Here is a 21,190-nt window from a genome sequence, read left to right on the forward strand (position 1 = left end):
AGGGTAGAAAACGACCTACTTTTCCCTACGTCAAAAATGGCGCCGTTGTCGGGGATTGATATTGGTGCTTTGTTATAGTTGTTGAGTCTATTTCATCTTTAATTGAAAATACAAAAAGATTTTCTTTTAAGCTACACTTGTAGCCGTGCTACTAACCATTTCTTTTGAGATTTTATGCATAGAGCACGTAGTCGTTCACTAGTGTCATTTGATCCAGAAATTGAGAGAACTATTGCAAGGTTAAGGGGTGCTAGACGATCTTTGAGCCCTAGCATTTCAAGTGAAGAAGAGCCACAACAAGAGGAACAAGCAAGGATGGGAGAAAATCCAAGGGTGGCGTTGAAAGAATTGGGGATTCCCGGTGCATATAGATTTGAGAGTGGGATTGCTCCACCTACAACACCAGAAAATAACTTTGAAATAAGGCCGGCAATGATTACTTTGATAGAGAGGCGACAATTTAAAGGGGCCAAGCATGAGAGCCTGCTAAATCATCTCAAGGAGTTCGAAAAGTATGGCAATACAATCAAGGTGAATGGAATTTCCCAAGAATTCATCCGCCTCAAGCTTTTTCCCTTTTCACTCATAGGGCGTGCCTTGGAATGGCTAGACAAGGAGGTCAAGCCGAATTCCCTAAGGACATTGGATGAAGTGACCAAGGAGTTTCTATCCCGTTTCTATCCACAAAAGAAAACTGCGGAGGCTAGAGCTTTGATTCAAGGTTTCAAGAAAAATCCTAGTGAGAGTCTCTATGAAGCATGGGATAGATGCAAAGAGTGTCAAAGAGAATGTCCTCACCACGGAATTCCTACCTACCAAATTATTCAAATTTTCTATGGAGGTCTTAGTCCTCAAGGATAATCATGTTTAGATGGAGGATCCGGAGGTCCTATCATGAACAAAACGGAAGAGGAAGTGGTAGACATAATTGAAGACGTAGTGAGGTATTATAGAGATTGGCAAGATGGAGAAAGAGGGTCAACTAGCAAGAGTAGCTCTTCAATTTACTCGGTTAATCATCTAAATGCAATCAACAATCTATCCTCACAAATGACAAACTTGGGGAAGGAGATGTCCGCTATCAAGGCAAAGTTGGAAAGTGCTACCTACCAAGTTTCAAGTCTTCCCTCCCAATCTAAGGGCAGAGGTATGTCTTCTAATTCTCAACCCCCTCCCTCTTCTAGTAACATGCCTAGTGGATGCTTGTTTTGGGATGATTGTGGATCGTATGATCATGATGTTTCTAATTGCCCTCAAGCATGCATGGATGTTTGTGATGATCAAGATGGAAATGTGAATGAGCATGTGGACTATGTGTCAAATAATAATGATTCTAGGTTTTAGAATCAGAGAGGTAAATGGAATAGGAATTACAACAACCATGGCAATTTTGACAACTACGACCAAGGTAATAGGAACCATGGGAACGAAAATTCCCGAGGTAACTATAACAACCAAGGTTATAGTGGCCAAAATCATAGCCAAAATTATGGTAATCATAACCAAGGTTATGGTAACCATAATCAAGGTAGAGGTAATTGGAATAATCAAAATAGGGGAAATTTTCAAAATAACTCTCAAAGGGGTCCCCCACCCGGATTTGCTCCAAAGGCCCAAAATGATAATTCCTATGTTCAAACCTCTTCTTCTTCTTCTCATAAGACCAATTTGGAAGAAATCATTGAAAATAAAACAAAGTTGTTGAACACTTACATGGCCGTAAGTGACAAGAAATTTAATGAAATGATGACTCATAATAAGATGCTTGAAAACCAAATTTCTCAACTTGCTAATGCTTTGAAAGACCATGCTAGTCTTTCTTCTTTACCTTCCCAAGGCCTAGATCCCAAGAGACTGGTCAATGCTATTGTCACAAGGAGTGGTAAGGTTCTTAAGGAGAGTTTGCCTAGGAAGATTGAGACCAAGGAGGCCACAAAAGAGGTTTTGATAGAAGGTGAGAGAGAGGGTGCATCTTTGAGTGAGGTTGAGATTGAGAAGCCTAGTGAGGTGAGAGTGGAGAAAGAAATTGTGAAACCCAAGCTTCCTTATCCATAAAAATTCATGAGACACAAGTTAGACGAGCAATTCGGAAGATTCATTGACATGCTTAAGCAACTTCCCCTTTCTCTACCATTTACCGAAATTGTCATCCAAATTCCCAACTACGCAAAATTCCTCAAAGACATTTTGAGCGGTAGGAGGTCTTGTGATGGTGTAGAGACGGTGAACTTGACCGAGAATTGTAGTGCAATCATAATGAACAAGATGCCACCTAAGCTAAAAGACCCCGGAAACTTTTCCATCCCTTGTGCCATTTACAAATGCAAATTGATAAAGCCTTGTGTGACCTAGGAGCTAGTGTTAGCCTTATGCCATATTCGGTATACCAAAGACTTGAGCTAGGGAATCTTACCTACTAACATCACTTTGGAATTGGCCGATAGGTCAATTAAGTTTCCTAAGGGTAAGGTAGAGGATGTCCCTTTGAGTGTTGGGAAATTTGTTATTCCGGTAGACTTTGTGGTGCTTGAGATGGACGAAGATGCTAGCATTCCTATCATTCTAGGGAGACCATTCCTTGCTAGTTCGGGTGCTATGATAGATGTGAAAAGTGCTAAAATTTCACTCAATGTAGGGGATAAGGTGATAGAATTTGACTTGAATGATAGTATGAAGTATCCAAGTTCTTCTTTAGAAAATTGCATGTTGATTAATTCTCTTGATCATGTTGTGTCTTCTATGAACGAGCAATTGCTCACTTCTAACGATGCTCTTGAGAATGTTTTGTTGAATAAGTAAAAGATGGGTGCTCCTAGCAAGGAGATGGCTTTGTATGAAGATGTGCTTAATGGAAGCCTTGAGGATGTTGAAGAGCAAATGTGCATGAGCATTTCTAGCCAAGAAGCGTTAAAAGTGGCTACATTAAAGGAAGGTAAAGGTGTGCCAATGGTTGAGCTCAAATCTCTTCCATTACACCTTAGGTATGAATTATTGGGACCCAACTCCACCTATCCCGTGATTGTTAGCTCTTCTTTGAGTAAGCGCCAAGCTCAAGAGTTGTGTGATGTTTTGAGAAAGCACCAAGGTGCTTTGGATTATACAATTGATGAACTCAAGGGTATAAGCCCCGCCTTATGTACACATCACATAACCCTTGAGGAGGGTGCTCTACCTTCTATTGAGAGACAACGAAAGCTACACCCCCAAATGGGAGAGGTAGTGACGAAGGAGATCACCAAAATTTTGGATGCGGGAATTATATTCCCCATCTCAAGTTCTAGGTGGGTCTCTCCCGTTCATGTTGTCCCAAAGAAGGGAGGCATGACCGTCGTCGAGAATGAGAAAGGTGAGCTCATTCCGACGAGGACGGTCACGCGATGGAGGATGTGTAGAGACTATAGACGTCTAAACACATCCACCAAGAAAGATCACTTCCCCCTTCCTTTCATTGATCAAATGCTTGAGAGACTAATGAGGCACAAGTTCTATTGTTTTCTTGATGGTTATTCGGGGTTTTTCCGAATCCCTATCCACCCGGAATACCAAGAGAAAACAACCTTCACTTGTCCATATGGTACGTTTGCTTATAGGAGAATGTCGTTTGGCCTTTGTAATGCTCCCGCAACATTTCAAAGATGCATGATGAGTATATTTGGAGATATGTTGGAGGAGGAAATGGAAGTGTTTATGGATGACTTCTCCGTAGGAGGTGTTTCATTTGTGGCATGTCTTGAAAACCTTGAGAAATGTTTGGCAAGGTGTAAGAAGGTGAACTTGGTTTTGAATTGGGAGAAGTGTCACTTCATGGTGGAGGAAGGCATAGTCCTTGGCCATAAGATTTCTCACAAAGGGATAGAGGTGGATAAAGCAAAAATTGAGGTTATTGAGAAGCTTCTACCTCCAGTTAATGTGAAAGGAGTGAGATCTTTCTTAGGACATGCCGGGTTTTATAGAAGATTCATCAAGGATTTCTCGCTTATTGCAAAGCCCCTCAATGATCTTCTTCAAAAAGATGCTGATTTGTATTTGATGATAAGTGTTTGGAGGCATTCAATAAACTGAAGAAGGCTCTAATCTCTACTCCTATTGTTCCAGCCCCAAAATGGGATTTACCTTTTGAGTTGATGTGTGATGCGAGTGATTCGGCAATTGGAGGTGTCTTAGGTCAAAGAGTGGAAAAGAAGCTACATGTGATCTATTATATGTCCAACACTCTAAATGGTGCTCAAAGGAGCTACACCAGAACGGAAAAGGAGTTTACGGCTATTGTTCATGCCTTTAAGAAGTTTCGTTGTTATTTATTGGGTTCCAAGACCATTGTCTTCACGTATCATGCGGCTCTCAAGTACCTTTTTGCCATGAAAGAATCCAAGCCTAGGTTGATCCGGTGGGTGCTCAAACTTCAAACTTTTGATATTGAGATTAGGGATAAGAGAGGAGCGGAAAATGTTGTGGCGGATAATCTCTCTCGTCTTGAAGATTCTCAAATTCATGATGATGGTTCTCCAATTGAGGATAGGATTCTTGATGACTTATTATATTCTATTGAGGCAAAGGAGCTCCTATGGTTCGCCGACTTAGTGAACTTCCTTGCATGTGGAGAGTTTTTACCTTCCTTTTCTAATAATCAACAAAAGAAGCTCAAAAGAGAGGCAAGACACTATGTGTGGGATGATCCCATCTTGTACAAGCGAGGAATCGATGGCTTACTTAGGCGCTGTGTTCCAAGTGAAGAGGTGCCTAGTGTTTTGAAGATGTGCCACTCGGATCCGAGTGGTGGCCATATGGGTCTTTCTAAAACCGCCACCAAGATTCTTCAAAGCGGTTTATGGTGGCCGCATCTTTTTAAGGATTCATGGGGTTTTGTTCAGACATGCAACCGTTGTCAACGAGTTGGGAATATCTCCAAGCGAAATGAGATGCCTCAACAACCTATTCTTGAATTGGAGGTATTTGATGTTTGGGGAATTGATTAATGGGACCATTTCCCTCATCTTTTGGAAATCAATATATTCTTATGGTGGTGGATTACGTGTCTAAATGGGTTGAGGCCATTGCTTCCCCAATGAATGACAACAAGGTTGTAATGAAGTTGTTCAAGAAGGTCATTTTTCCAAGGTTTGGTGTCCCAAAGGCGGTGATAAGCGATAATGGTTCTCATTTTATTCACAATGCCTTTCAAAAGATGTTGCGAAAGCATGGAATTCATCACCGATTTGGCCTCCCATATCATCCTCAAACAAGCAGCCAAGTTGAGTTTTCCAATCGTCAAATCAAGTTAATCCTTGAAAAGATGATTGCAAGAAATAGGAAAGATTGGTCGGACAAGTTAGATGATGCTCTTTGGGCTTATAGGACGGCTTTCAAGACACCTATAGGTACCACTCCATACCGCCTAGTCTATGGCAAATCATGCCATCTCCCAATAGAATTTGAACACTGTGCTTTGTGGGCAATCAAGAAGATAAATTTTGATTTGGCAAGTGCGGGGGAGAAAAGGTGGGTAGATCTTCATGAGCTAGAGGAACTTCGATTTGATGCTTATGATTGTGCTAGTATTTACAAAGCTCGTTCCAAGGACACTCATGATAAGCTTATTGAGAAGAAAAAGTTTTGTGTTGGTGATAAAGTTCTTCTCTACAGTTCGAAAATGAAGTTGTTTCCAGGAAAGCTCATGTCAAGATGGAGCGGTCTTTACTTGGTTAAGAATGTCTTTCCTAGTGGTGTTGTAGAGGTTTCAATGATGGATTCTTCGTCTCCATTTAAGGTCAATGGCCATCGACTCAAGAAGTATTTCGATGGCGCTTTTGTTGGCCTTATTCACATATTGCTTCTCCGACAACCACCTTAATAGGTGGAGAACGTCGAGCTATGACGTTAAACAAGCGCTTCCCGGGAGGCAACCCGGTTTACTAACCCTTATTTCTTTTGATTTTTCAATTCTCTATATTTCTTTTATTTTTGAGAACTTTTCTTATTCTTCTTTGTTTTCTTGATCTTACGTGCCATGAGATTGGATCGATGAAAATTTCCAACAATTTCAGTGCTAATTCAAGGTTTCATGAGGTTTTGTTAAGCTTAGATGAAGGGATTCGTAGGGTTACATGCTCTCGTGTTTGAGTTTTCATGACTTTTTATTTATGATCGAGAGATTTTCGAACTAATTTTTGTGTGTGATTTTTAAGGGCTTGATCATGGAGTTTGTTATCGCCGATGAGAGCGCAAGCACGAGAGAATGTTAATGAGCAGAATTTTCTTGTTTGGTGCGCAAGCATCATAGGTTGCACGCGCGCACCAAATGGGTCAGAAATTTAAGCTTATTTTGATGAAATTTGACCGATTTTGACCCCCCTATACCCCCCTGGTGCGTACGCACCACCCTCCCTGCGCACGCGCACCATAAGGGTCAGATTTTTGGCTTTGTTTTGGTGCGTCTCAAGCAATTTCAGCCCCCCAAGACCCTACCTAGTGCGCACACACCACCTGGCTGCGTGCACGCACCAGGTAGGTCAGCGTTTGTGGCCTTTGTTGCGTGATTCAGAGCAGCAAGCCCAACCCCCACCGTAGCTGGTGCGCACGCACCAACCCAGCTGTGCGCATGCACCAGCGACAACAGCAACGCCCCCTATTTCGTGCCCTCTTCTCCCTAGTTCACCCCTTTCTCTCACCTCGACTTCCCTTCATTCCTCTACTCTCTTATTTCTCATCAAACCCTTTCTATTCCTTTGTAAAGTCAAGCATATTCATCCTTTTATTTTCAAAACATCATAAAATTACATTAACCACAATCAAATCTTTCAAAAATAAAAAAAAATTTGAAATTTCGAAAATTAAGGGCTAAATTCGAATTTTTGAGGGTTTATGTTGGTGCTTGGAACTTATCTTTGGGTGTTCTATTTAATCTATATTCTTCATTTGTGCAATTTTCAAGTGATTAAAAGCTTTATTGAGGTATAATTTCTCACTTTCTAGTCATCTTCTTCCTCATTTTTGAAGCTTCAAACTCTTGTTTTTGCTTTCATGGTAGAACTCCATTGTTGGTTCTTTTAGCTTGTAATTTGTGTTGAATGATGTTATTGGATGTTAAATTGAAGCTTTTTCATGATGAATTTGTATACCTCGCTTAATCCTTGATTCACCATTGTTGGTCATTTTCTCTCTCATGGGTATTCTATATGATAGCTTCATTTCTTTGATAATTCAATGTTTTGGGATTAATTTGCTCATAATGATTCATGATTTGGTCTCTTGTGTCCAATTTTTCCTTCACTTCATAACTAGTTGTTTCAAACTTATGTTTCAATATTCAAGGCATAGTTCATGTGTGACCATTTCTTGCTTCATTTTTAAATAAATAATGTTTGTGCTTGACTTTAAAGCAATTTCTTTTGAATCTTCTTGAACAATGATAATTGTAAATGAATTGCTTTGCTTCTTGTAGATGGCCCCTATCCGTCATAAGCAGCGTGCTAGAACAAGTTCAAGCAAAGCTAGGCACGTTGTTCCACCTCCTCCCGAGGCGTTAGAGACATACGTCATTGAATTCTCTAAGGAATTACATTGGGATCGGCTCAAGCAACTATCCAAGCGGAAGCTCAAGTCAACAAGATTCTATGATCAAACAACAACCAAGCTACTTGGAATTGATGATGACGTTCGCTACCTAGCCAAGAACCTCGGTCTCTTAGAGTTCTTGGATTTGAGCACCCCTACCTATGCTAGGGTGACGTATGAGTTTCTATCATCCCTTAAGTGGTCCGAGAGTCAAGTGGTGACTCTTCAAGAACTTTGACCTTTCAACTTTTCAACAATGATCACCGGTTGTCGGAGTCACAACTTTGTTCCTACTTCCAGTTTCCTTGGGCCGTCAATGAAGACCATCTTGTCTATCCGTCCAATGGTAAAATTACTAGCGACCATGAATATGATGAACTCAAGTGGTGGCGGCGTATCTCTGATGAAAGGAAATATGAGCCTCAAACTTCCAAGTCCACATCGATCGTTCATCTGGCTATGAGATACTTTAATCGTATTCTCACATATGCCCTATGTTCTAAGGACTCTTTGGGAGCCATTTCCCTTGAGGAGCTTTGTTGGCTATGGATTGCCGACTAAGAGTCGCATGAGATCGAGCTTGTAGATTTTACTCAACATTTGATCAACCGATTTCTAGACATCCGAGATGGTGTATCGCTTTCGGGTAGCATCCAAATTGGAGGCATGATCTCTATCCTCGCTCTTTGCCTCAATGATTCATATAAAGATTTGCTATGCGAGCTCCCTCCGGTAGTCGACCCTCGGGAGAGGATGCCTTCTCATTTCCTCAATGTTTATGCCCTTGTGAACCAAAACTTCCTTGATCGTACCAAGAAGCATAATATTTTCATATGGAAGGTGTCCCGAGTGAAGGATTGGTTCTTGATTCCGAGTAAGGAGGCTACAAACTGTAAGACAAAGACGGATTCTTTGACTTGGAGACCTCAAAGATGCAACATTGACCCTTCTCCTCGGAAGAAGACAAATCATACAAGAACCGCCTCTAATAATGCTCTCTCGACGGATTTCCAAGCTTTACCCCCGGTTGAACGGGAAGGTACTCCTATCCCTCCTTCTACTTCTTCTTTTACATTTGATTTATCTACTATTCATGTCAAATTAGATTCAATCACTAATGTCTTGTTTTCCATGCCTTTAGGGCGGGATTCTTCTCTTGGCTATGATTTCCATGCTAATTAATTGTATGACTATCATGTGAAGAGGGAGGAGAGTGAACCTTACTTGAACTACCTATACCTCCCGGTCCAACAAGGACCTATCCCTCAATGGGAACCCTTTGACCCTACCGTGGGTCCTAGACCTTGTTAACCCTATTGGGAGGGTCCTCATATCCCTCCAAGTGCTATCATAGGCACCACCCCGGCCACTTACGACTATAAGCGGCCCAGTGGATGCGATTATACATATGATCCCGCGAACCCTATGCCTTTCCCAAATCCCGAGACTATTGGTAGGTGGAGATTATCGGGAGAGCCCGTTTTAGATGATTGGTCTCATTTCATTGAGATAGACCATGCTAAGAGGGAGGGGAGGTTAAAAGGGAAAGCTCCTATTGAGGTGAGTGAGATGGCTAGCTCGATTCATGTCTTAGAGACCGGTGAGGGGAGTTCTCATTCTACCCCTTACCATAGTGTAGAGTGAGACTATTGTGGCTAAACCCCCCCCCCCCTTTCTTATATTCTTTATATGATGTTCTCTTTTGCCTATGTGTTAGAGTTTGGGGGTAGTTCATTCTGAGCTTGAGGGTGATTTATGTTGTTTGTGTGCTTCACTGTTTCCTTCCTCGCTTTTATAGTTCTGATGGGGATGGGAACGGTAGGTCGTTGGGCTACCACCCCACCCTATCAAACAATATTTTTAGCTCAACTAACCCCTATTTAGCGTAGTGGCAAGTCAAGGTCGAACCCAAGGGAATGGATATCAAGTGCACGATGTCTAAATCAAGCTATTTCGGAATCAAGAAGGGGTTTGAGGTAGAACTAAGGCTAAACTAGGTAACGCAAACTTGTATAAAATCAATCTAAGACACTAGGGCAATGGATCCACATGCAATCATAATGGAAACGGTAATTTGGGAGGTCAAACCGACTAAGTCAAGCGATATGAAGGAAAATCATCATGTATCCAAAAGAGCATACTAAGGTGGTTCACCTAGAGGTCTAACTAGCGTCAACTACGCTAAACACTAACTAGGGAACGTCACAAAGCACCTCAATCGTGAAATTGCAAGTTCACTAATCAATGGTCCGTATCATAGCAAGCTTTCAATGCAATCTAGTGTATTAATCAAAGATGGCCAAACCTCAATTAATCACACACATGCACATGAAATATCAACCAAATTTAATCATATCATCAACTCCATCAATTATCCCCAAATTACACTATTCCATCATTCATACATGCTTCACCATCTCCCTAGCTAGGAAACTACTCACTAGCCATAGGTATTGAGATCAAAACTACAACATTCATCAAATTCATCATCAACATACTTGAAATCAAAGATTAAACCTACAATCAATCAAAATCAATCAAAATTCAATCAATAACCAAATCAATCATCAATAACATGAAAAACTAATCAAATCAACTAAAATCAAACTGGTATTGAAATCAAGAAGAAAATCCTTACCAAACTTTGATCCAAAGATCAAATACAATGAGAAATCCTTGAACAAACACCAAAGATCATGAGTTTCTCTCTCTAGTTCTTGAGTTTCTCTCTCTAAAATTCTCCCAAAAACTAACTATCAAATTCTATCTAAAAACTAAAAACTTCCTTCTCTCCAAAAATAGGTAAAAATAACTATATATACAAAGGAGAGGTCGGTAATGACGCCCGAAAATAGACCCTCGTAAGTGCGGGCGCTCGAAGGAGTGTACCCAGGAATGTGTGCCCGCACACACCTGATGTGCGGCCGCACACGATAGATGTGCGGCCGCACACTCCTCAAGTGCGCCCGCACATAGCTGCAGCTTCCTCCTTTCTTCTTTGCCCTTGCTCACGAGGTGCATGCATCCTAGATGATGATGATGGAGGACAAGGTAGGCAGCAACTTCCTTGAATTTCTTGAAGAAAATGAGCCATGAGGAAGGCATAAACAAGACTTTGAAGCATGCTCCTTGAACATCTCATTGACTTGAAACTTCTTGCACAAGCTTTAGGCATGAAAACCAATGGAAAACTATAGAAAGGAAGCCCGGGAATTCTTGGACAATCAATTACCACCTACAAGCAAAAGATAAAAAGCAAGTAAAAGAGAAAAATAACAAGTAAACTAGAAAAACACATGAAAAAGAGAAACTAACTACAAAAAGCATAAAATGAAGAAAACAAGAATAAAACTAAGGAAAACTAAAGAAACGAGATATAAAATGAAATAAAAATCATCCAAAAAGGAACCAAATGAGTGCCAAAAATGTCACTCATCAAATTCCCCCAAGCTAAACTTTTGCTCGTCCTCGAGCAAAACAAAGCAAGAAAAAGAGAGGATTAAAATTTTATTAAAAACGAAAAAGAAAGACTCAAGATAAGAATATACACTAAAACTCATTGTCGTAGGAATCACGGTTGTTTTTAGCTACAACAAGCCCTTTAAACCCCAAAGTCGCCTATGAGGACGAGTGAGGTCTCGTAAGGGTATCCTAAGAGTTTGACCCATAACTCTCCACCAAACATCAATGAGGCAAACCATAGAATTAAAAGAAAGAAAATGAAATAGATACAAATCTTTACGAAATGAATCAACATAAAGACTATAAAGCATGTGAATGACAATCTTTCTCAAGTAGTTAAGGTATGCACGTTTCAAGATATCCAAGGTTGATTGAAACATAGGGTATGCTAGGCATAGGAACTAGTTATCACAATTCACTTTCATCCCAAACAATCTTACCGCGTTCTTCCCACTAGTCTCAAATCTCCCCTTAGTGAGTGTCCCAATGATTCCTCGAAGGAACCGGAAAAGAAATATTTTAAGGCTACTCGACAATCTTGACTATGCATCCCCTTTCCTTAGGCAATGACCCATGATGCCCTCCCCCGAATAGTGACTCAACTATCTAGGTCGAAAGGTCTTTCCCCAAGGTTGTAACGTAAGGCATAAAGGGTGAAGGTAGGCTAAAATTTAAAAATTTGGTGATTTTCCTAAAAAGTGAAGCAAAAGGGTGATCAATCCTTAACACCACAATCAAGAAATTACCAAACAAAAACAACACCCCCAAGCTTACTTGAAGCTATACTCACAAAAATATATACAAAAAGCGTACACGCTTCTCCCCCAAGCTAAAATGGAGCATTTTCCTCAATGCTTAGAAGGAGAAAAGAATACATCAAAATATTTTTGAATTTTTCACTTTTCATTTTTTTTTGTGTTTTTATATTGTAATTGCAAAGTCCTTGCCTTTTGCTAAATTCGGACAGCTTTTACAACTTTTGCACTTATTTGTCCATGCCTTTTATTTTAAAGGACGGCTTTTACTCATACTCATTTGCCATTATTCACAAAGAAATCATAACACAATCTTGCTTTCATAAAAACCAAAATTCCAACGTAACCACCACAAACTTCATCTCAAATGATCATAGTGCTTCACAAAAATCAAGAAAGGTAGAAAATGAAACAAAAGGTCAAATAACTAAAGATGTGGCTTGAAAAGAAGGGATAAGGCTCAAATGGTTGCAAGAAGGCAAATGTAAACCAAAAACAAAAGAAAATAACACAATATAGTAAAAATGAAAAATACCACCCCGAAAAATGTGCCTTTGTCCTTCCTAGATAGTTCGATCTCGTGTTTGAGAATCATACATCAAGCTTTATTAGATTAGGTTTGCATAGTCGAGGATCCACGCCGCTCAAACAAGGAATGTTGAAGGCTTGAAAAACAAGTAACCTCACAAGGTTGTGGCAAAAACTCACCAATGGTGTCAAATCAACTATAGGAAGCAACTACCAACATACCACAAACAAGTAGAATCCGGCTTCATGATCCTCCTAGTTCAAACCAACTACCCTAGCATAAACTATCCTAGAGTCAACCGAACATAATCTCAAACCGTGCATACCTTTACAACCTAGGAAGAAAATCATGCAAAAGACAAGTCTAAAGTACAATGTTCATTTCAAAAGAAAAGAAATGAAAAACAATGCCTCAAAATCACATCAAAAATAAAAAGAAAAATAAAAGAAAGTAAGAGAAAAAGGTAAAATAAAAGAGAGTAAAAGAAAAGAAATGGAGACATAGGAAAGGAAAACATAGGAGAAAAGCATGCAAAGGACTAGAAAGCATGTTAAACACATAAAAATCCCAATCGACAAACAAGTGATCGATAGACAACAAAGTCACCGATCCCAAACACATTACGTGTTAACAAGCATCCATCCTCGAACCATTCAACTTCTCCTAAACTAATCCTATTCTATGCAACCAAGGAAAATAAAGAGAAAAATAAGAAAGGTCTCACCGGGATTCCAAGCATAGCAAAAACAAACGAAGCAATAAGAAACCACCTCGTAGCATTCCATATCCATAAGCTCTTCAAGGAACCAAGTGAGAAAAAAAAGAAATAAAAGAAACTATGAACAAAGAAAAAGGTTAGTAACTTCAAAACAAATAAAAGAAAACAACAAATAAAAGAAAATAAACAAAGCAAGAAGTATATACAACTAAAGGAAAGAGAAGCTAAACTACCAAAGAAAATAAAGAATAAAAGAAATAAAATCTAGACTAACTAAAGAGCTACTCTAAACTACAAGATTTGGATTTAAGGGATTTGGATTGAGGGATTTGGATATAAGGGATCATCAACAACAACATGGCAAGCAAAACAACTCCACAAACAACAAACATCCAAGAAAATAGGGCAAACAAGCTAGCTACAAGAAAAGTAGCCTAGAGATCAAGAAAATGAGGAAACCAAAAAGAGGAATGAAAATAAACATGCAAGCAACTAAGATATGTACACAACAACAACAAGGTCACCGAGCAAGTTACTAGTTCCCCCAAGCTAGATAGAAAATACATCTCAACATCCCGATCAAAACAAAGCAAGTATCAAAAATATGAGGGATGGAGGTAAAAAGCATGAGAAGCTAAAAGGGAACTAATAACTACTACCATCACCACCACCACTCCCACTTGGCCCGGCCCCATCGGGGTCTCTGTTGCGCTCGGGGTCATCGAAGGGATGAGGGTAAGGCTCCCATCCTCCGGTGTACCCCTCGGGCCACCCATAATGCCCCTTGAAAAGATCGTGTTGCCAAGGAGCAAGAAGGGTGTAGGTATCGGGCAAAGTGAGCTCAAAAGGGTGGTTGGGATGGACATGGGGGTAGTTAGGATCCCCCCTATAGTCACTACCACCCGGAGCCTTGTAATCATAGTTACCATGCTCGTCCGGGTAATAGTGACGCTCGGTGTCGGGGTTAGAAGGCCCCGACCAATAAGGATGCCCAAACGAAGGTAGAGGACCTTGTTGGGGCGGGAAATACGGATAGTTAACCGGGGGAGTAATGTTCCCACGGTTAACTTCCGCATCATAAAGTTGTTGTTGTTGTATAAACATACCTTGTTGCATCTCTTGAATACCTCTTATTTGGTCATAGAGGGCCCCAAAGTCTTGATCGTACATGCCGTCTACGTGGACTTTCAATCCACTCATTTGCTCACTAAGAGCCCTCAAATCTTCATTGGCAAAAGCATGGGGTTCCCCATGGGGATCAAAATCCAAAGCGGCGTTGAACTCTTCTAAAGATTGGTCAAAGATGTTGTTGAACAATTGGAACCGCACCCTATATACCCCTCCAATGGGTACAAGCTCCAAGGTAGCCAAGAACTCCAAGGTAGGCTCCTTGTAGGTGCGGTAGGCGTCGGCGATGAAAGTCCCCAATCTCAAATTCAAAAGCAATGACCGCACATCATTATCAATCCCCAACTTCAGCATATCGGATTGAAAGTAATGGCGGGTTTGTTTGAGGGTTCTTTCATCTTTCAGATTTTGATAAAAGGCTTTTTGTTTATCGGTGAAATTTTTCTTCTTTGGAAGAGAGGTAGGAGGTCGTGTTTGAGTGGAAGATGGGTTGGAAGTACTAGGCCTAGAAGATGTACTAGGCCTAGTGGAGGTACTTAGGCGGGGAGGTTCCTCGATGCTAACATCGGTTTTTCGCTTTTTGGTGAGTTTCTTGAGGTATTTAGACATTGTGAGAGGTATAGAAGATCACCAACAACCAATCAAGTAGCAAACCAAAGAACCAAGAGCACCACACCCAAATTCACCACTTACTACCATTATCACCAAACTCCAATTTCACAATTCCCTTCAATCAAACCAATTCCAAACCAATCAACAATATCAATGAACCAAGAAAAATTCCTTTTCAATCAATCCAAGAGCAAACACAAAGCCAATACCGAAATCACCACTTACTACCAACTTTCCAAAATTTCAACTCACAAGAATTCAACCAAAATTGATGAAAATTGCTACAAAATCAACAAACAACACAATGTCATGCAAAATCAATCAACAAATTTCACCAAATCACAACCAAAATCAAGAACAAGCATCAAATTCACAAAATCAGTACTACACTATTCATGCTCATACAAATTTGTAATTCATGCAAATTTATGATATAATTGGCAAAAGTAAAGCAAGGATTAGTGATTATACCATAAAAGAAGCAAGATAAACCAATTTTGAGCAAGCATTTCCAACTCCACACAAAACCCCCAATTTTCGGCCACCAAGAGTAGGAGAGAGAGTGAGTGAAATTTGGGTCAAGTTGTGAGGAATTTGTAGTGTAGAAAGATTTGTGAGTGATTTTGAGTAAAAATGTAGTGATTTTGGTGAGGATTTGAGTGTTTTTGGATGATGAATGAGGGTGGAGGAGTGCGCACAAATGAGGGTTTGAATGAGGGTATGAGTGAGGAAGATGAGGGAAGTGAGAAAATGAGGGGAAAAAGGAGGAAGAAGAAGATAAATGCACGTCCAGCATCTATGCGGCCGCACAACACTGATGTGCGCCTGCACACGCAGGCTGTGCGCCCGCACATGCCTCGTGTGCGGCCGCACATCCCTGTGCGTGCTCCTTCCTTCTTTTTTTCTCAAAAATTTGATACTTACTGCCTATTTGGGTGCGCACATGAATCATGATGGTGATGAGGAACAACATAGGCAGTAGCTAAAATCATTTTCAAAGTCCTCAAAGTTGAAAATTCATGTGCACACCTCAAAATTCACTAAGTATCAATTTTCTCCAACTTTCAAAATATGAATTTCCTATCTCACCTCTATAAAATTCTTACCCTTTTACCTCAAATTTCGATTAGAATCGAACAAAATATGATTTGTGCCATGAACACCTTCCATCCATCATGCATATTTGTTGAATTCCAATCCCGCAAACGGACATCCTAAAAATACAAATAAGGAGAAAAGTAAAAGAAAAGACAAAGTAATAAAAGAAACAAAAATGAGAAAATTCAAAAATCAAAGAGAAAGGTTAGAAACTCCGGGTTGCCTCCCGGGAAGCGCTTGCTTAAGGTCCTAAGCTCGACCCTTCCTCCTAATCATGGAGGATCAAAGAACACCACCTTCTTCAAGGTGGTTGATAGAGCAAATTCTTCTTCAACCTTGGGCAACTTCTCATTAATGCTTGATGAAACTCTCACAAAATTCTTTTCAAATTCTTCTTTTTCACTTCTCAACTTCTTCCTTTTCCTTGTTTTCTTCGAGTCACGGGCCTTTTTCTTCGGCTTGACTTTAACATCCTTAGTCATGGAAGCTTTCTCTTCCTCATGAGAATTAAGCTTGAACCAATTTGGAAAACCAATATCTTTCTCATCCTTTGGCTTTTGAATCACAAATTCTTCTTCACTAACGTCATTAATACTTGCACAAACATCATCAACAATCTCAAAAACATTGTTAGTAGAAGAATCAATCATGCACATACCATCAATGGAACGAGAAAGACTAGCACATGCGATATCTTGGACACAAGATAAAGACTCATGCATTGGTTTTAACTTAAAACTCTCTTCTAATTTCCCACACCTCAAAGTAATTTGACCTCCTTTGACATCTATTAAAGCTCCCGAGGTAGCTAAGAAAGGTCTCCCTAAGATGATTGGAATATGTTCATCCTCCTCAATCTCTAGAACAACAAAATCCACCGGAGAAACAAACTCTCCAATACTTAAGGGGACATTATCAATTCTTCCCTTAGGAAGCTTAATAGAACGGTCGGCCAATTGAAGTGTTATCTTGGACGGTTGAAGCTCACCTAGATCAAGCCTTTCGAAGACCGAGAAAGGCATAATGCTAACACTAGCACCAAGGTCACACAAAGCATTTTCAAAAACCATTTCCTTAATTCGACAAGGGGTTGAAAAATTCCCCGGATCCTCCATCTTCTTCGGAAGTTCACCATGGATAAGAGCACTAAAGCACTTCCCTCCTTCCACCGAACTACCCTCATCAAAATCCTCTCTCTCTTTTAAGATCTCCTTAACAAACTTGGAGTACTTAGGCATGTCGGGAATTGGTTCGGTAGCGGGTGTAGAATCATGAACATCCTTAAAAGCTTCAAGGAACTTCCCAAATTGCTCATCCATTTTGAATCTCAAATATTTTTGGGGATATGGTAGATGGGGAAATCTCTCTATCTCACTCATCTTTTCACCAACACACTCTTCTCTTTTGTCAACCTCACAATAGATTTCCTTAGACTCAACCCTTTCCACTTCATTCTCCTTAGCACCACTCTCATCTCTTCCCTCTTTTGAACAAGAAACTCCCTCATCAAAATCATTTCCACCACTTGTGGCAATAGAGTACACGGGTTTCTTTGGTTCAACACCTTGGGAAGGCAAAGATGAAAGACTAGCAAAATCCTTAATAGTGCTTGCTAATTGAGTAATTTGAGTCTCAAGCATCTTATTGTGGGTCATCATCTCATTGAATTTCTTATCACTAACCGCCATATAGGTGTTAATGATCTTGGTTTGATTATCAATCAACTCTTCCAAGGTTGTCTTAGGAGAAGAAGGTTGTGAATAGATATTTTCATTTTGAGTCTTTGGAACAAAACCGGGTGGGGGACCTCTTTGAGCATTGTTTTGAAAATTTCCCCTTCCTTGGTTGTTCCAATTACTCCTATTTTGATTTGAACCATAACCTTGATTATGGTTACCACCACCATGATTATGGTTTCCATTACCTTGGTTAAGATTTACATAACCTTGATTTTGATTACCATAATTATGATTTTGATTTCCATAGTTTTGGCTTTGATTTTGGCTACTATAACCTTGGTTATGGTTACCACGAGAACCTTGATTCCCTTGGTTCCTATAACCACCATTATGATTATAGTTGTCAAAATTGCCTTGGTTTTGGTAATTCCTATTCCATTGGCCTTTTTGATTATCAAACCTTTGAACATTGTTGTTTGACACAAAATTAACATGTTCACACTCATTGTTGTCAAATTCATCAACACATTCATTAGGACAAACACTAGAGTCATGATCATACGATCCACATGCATCACAAAACAAGCAACCCAAAGGCATATTATGTGAAGAGGGAGGGGGTTGAGAGTTAGAAGGAGTACCTCTCCCCTTAAATTGGGAGGGAAGATTAGAAGCTTGAGAAGAGGTAGAAGTGCTCTCCAACTTATCTTTGATTGTGGTGACCTCCTTTCCTAAGTTTGTCATTTGGGAGGAAAGGTTGTTGATTGCATTGAGATGGTCCACCGAATACAATGAAGATTGCTTGCTTGAAGAGTCTCTCTCCCCATCTTGCCAATCCCTATAATATGTCACCACGTCCTCAATGATGTCCTCAACTTCTTCTTCGGTTTTGTTCATGATAGGGCCCCCGGCCCCTCCATCAAGGCATGACTTGCCTTGGGGACTTAAACCGCCATACAAGATTTGGATCACTTGGTATGTGGGGATTCCGTGGTGAGGGCACTCCCTTTGATACTCTTTGAATCTCTCCCATGCTTCATAAAGGCTTTCACTCGGCCTTTGCTTGAACCCTTGAATCAAGGCTCTTGCCTCCGCCGTCTTCTTTTGGGGATAGAAACGGGACAAGAAAGCCTTTGTAACATTATCCCAAGTTCTCAAGGAGTTGGGCTTCACTTCCTTGTCTAGCCACTCCAAAGATCTTCCTAATAGAGAGAAAGGGAACAACTTGAGGCGGATGAATTCTTGAGAGACCCCATTGACTTTGATAGTGTTGCAATATTTTTCAAATTCTTTCAAATGGTTCAATGGGCTCTCATTCTTAGCCCCACTATATTGCCTTCTCTCAATCAAGGTGATCATTGCCGGCCGGATTTCGAAGTCATTTGCCGGGGTAGTAGGTGGAGCTATTCCACTCTCAAACCTATATGCCCCGGGCACTCCAAGCTCCTTCAAGGCTATTCTAGGATTTTCACCCATTCCTTGTTCTTCTTGAATTTCTTCTTCACTTGAAGAGCTATAAGCCAAGGATCTATTATCCACTCTTCTTCTTGAAAGAGTCCTCTCAATTTTCGGATCAAAGGGAACAAGGGGACGATCGCGGGTTCTATGCATGCAAAACTCACACAAAAATGTTAGTAGCACGGCTACAAATGTAGCCTAGAGAAACAAAAATTTGTTTTTTTTTTTTTTTTTTTTTTTTTGTATTTTATCAAAATGAAATAGACTCAAAAACAACATACACTCAAGCACCATTCCCCGGCAACGGCGCCATTTTGATGGGGATGGGAACGGTAGGTCGTTGGGCTACCACCCCACCCTATCAAACAATATTTTTAGCTTAACTAACCCCTATTTAGCGTAGTGGCAAGTCAAGGTCGAACCCAAGGGAATGGATATCAAGTGCACGATGTCTAAATCAAGCTATTTCGGAATCAAGAAGGGGTTTGAGGTAGAACTAAGGCTAAACTAGGTAACGCAAACTTGTATAAAATCAATCTAAGACACTAGGGCAATGGATCCACATGCAATCATAATGGAAACGGTAATTTGGGAGGTCAAACCGACTAAGTCAAGCGATATGAAGGAAAATTATCATGTATCCAAAAGAGCATACTAAGGTGGTTCACCTAGAGGTCTAACTAGCGTCAACTACGCTAAACACTAACTAGGGAACGTCACAAAGCACCTCAATCGTGAAATTGCAAGTTCACTAATCAATGGTCCGTATCATAGCAAGCTTTCAATGCAATCTAGTGTATTAATCAAAGATGGCCAAACCTCAATTAATCACACACATGCACATGAAATATCAACCAAATTTAATCATATCATCAACTCCATCAATTATCCCCAAATTACACTATTCCATCATTCATACATGCTTCACCATCTCCCTAGCTAGGAAACTACTCACTAGCCATAGGTATTGAGATCAAAACTACAACATTCATCAAATTCATCATCAACATACTTGAAATCAAAGATTAAACCAACAATCAATCAAAATCAATCAAAATTCAATCAATAACCAAATCAATCATCAATAACATGAAAAACTAATCAAATCAACTAAAATCAAACTTGTATTGAAATCAAGAAGAAAATCCTTACCAAACTTTGATCCAAAGATCAAATACAATGAGAAATCCTTGAACAAACACCAAAGATCATGAGTTTCTCTCTCTAGTTCTTGAGTTTCTCTCTCTAAAATTCTCCCAAAAACTAACTAAAAACTTAAAACTTCCTTCTCTCCAAAAATAGGTAAAAATAACTATATATACAAAGGAGAGGTCGGTAATGACGCCCAAAAATGACCCTCGTAAGTGCGGGCGCTCGAAGGAGTGTACCCAGGAATGTGCGCCCGCACACACCTGATGTGCGGCCGCACACGATAGATGTGCGGCCGCACACTCCTCAAGTGCGCCCGCACATAGCTGCAGCTTCCTCCTTTCTTCTTTTCCCTTGCTCACGAGGTGCACGCATCCTAGATGATGATGATGGAGGACAAGGTAGGCAGCAACTTCCTTGAATTTCTTGAAGAAAATGAGCCATGAGGAAGGCATAAACAAGACTTTGAAGCATGCTCCTTGAACCTCTCATTGACTTGAAACTTCTTGCACAAGCTTTAGGCATTAAAATCAATGGAAAACTATAGAAAGGAAGCCCGGGAATTCTTGGACAATCAATTACCACCTACAAGCAAAAGATAAAAAGCAAGTAAAAGAGAAAAATAACAAGTAAACTAGAAAAAGACATGAAAAAGAGAAACTAACTACAAAAAGCATAAAATGAAGAAAACAAGAATAAAACTAAGGAAAACTAAAGAAAAGAGATATAAAATGAAATAAAAATCATCCAAAAAGGAACCAAATGAGTGCCAAAAATGTCACTCATCAAGTCCACTCCTGGTCTCTTTTGCTTCTGGTATTGATCTCTGTGTCTCTCTTGCTTCTCTGATGATGATGATGTTGTACTTCTGATGATTATTCTGTCCAGTTCTTGGTTTTGTTGCTTGTTTCGCTGATCGATGTCTGCTTTGTATCTCTGTTTCTCTATGATTATGATTCCTGATGATGATTGTTTGATATCTTGTCTCCTGACTCTGCTTCTGTCTGATGATTCTACTTCTAGATTTCATTCCTTGACCCTATTCCTA

General features: G+C 40.1%; 1 non-coding gene and 1 pseudogene across 1 annotated transcript; one reads left to right on the plus strand and one right to left on the minus strand.

The window, feature by feature from the left end:
- Positions 1-700: 700 nt before the first annotated feature.
- LOC145580433 (small nucleolar RNA R71) lies at positions 701-806 on the minus strand. The gene has a single exon (XR_014099479.1). It is a non-coding gene; the product is annotated as a small nucleolar RNA R71 (small nucleolar RNA).
- A 17,714-nt stretch (positions 807-18,520) lies between these two features.
- Positions 18,521-18,619, plus strand: LOC145580405 (small nucleolar RNA R71; annotated as a pseudogene).
- Positions 18,620-21,190: the final 2,571 nt, after the last annotated feature.

The sequence above is a fragment of the Chenopodium album genome, chromosome 14 (genome assembly GCF_948465745.1).
Source record: "Chenopodium album chromosome 14, dcCheAlbu1.1, whole genome shotgun sequence".
Classification (NCBI taxonomy): domain Eukaryota; kingdom Viridiplantae; phylum Streptophyta; class Magnoliopsida; order Caryophyllales; family Amaranthaceae; genus Chenopodium; species Chenopodium album.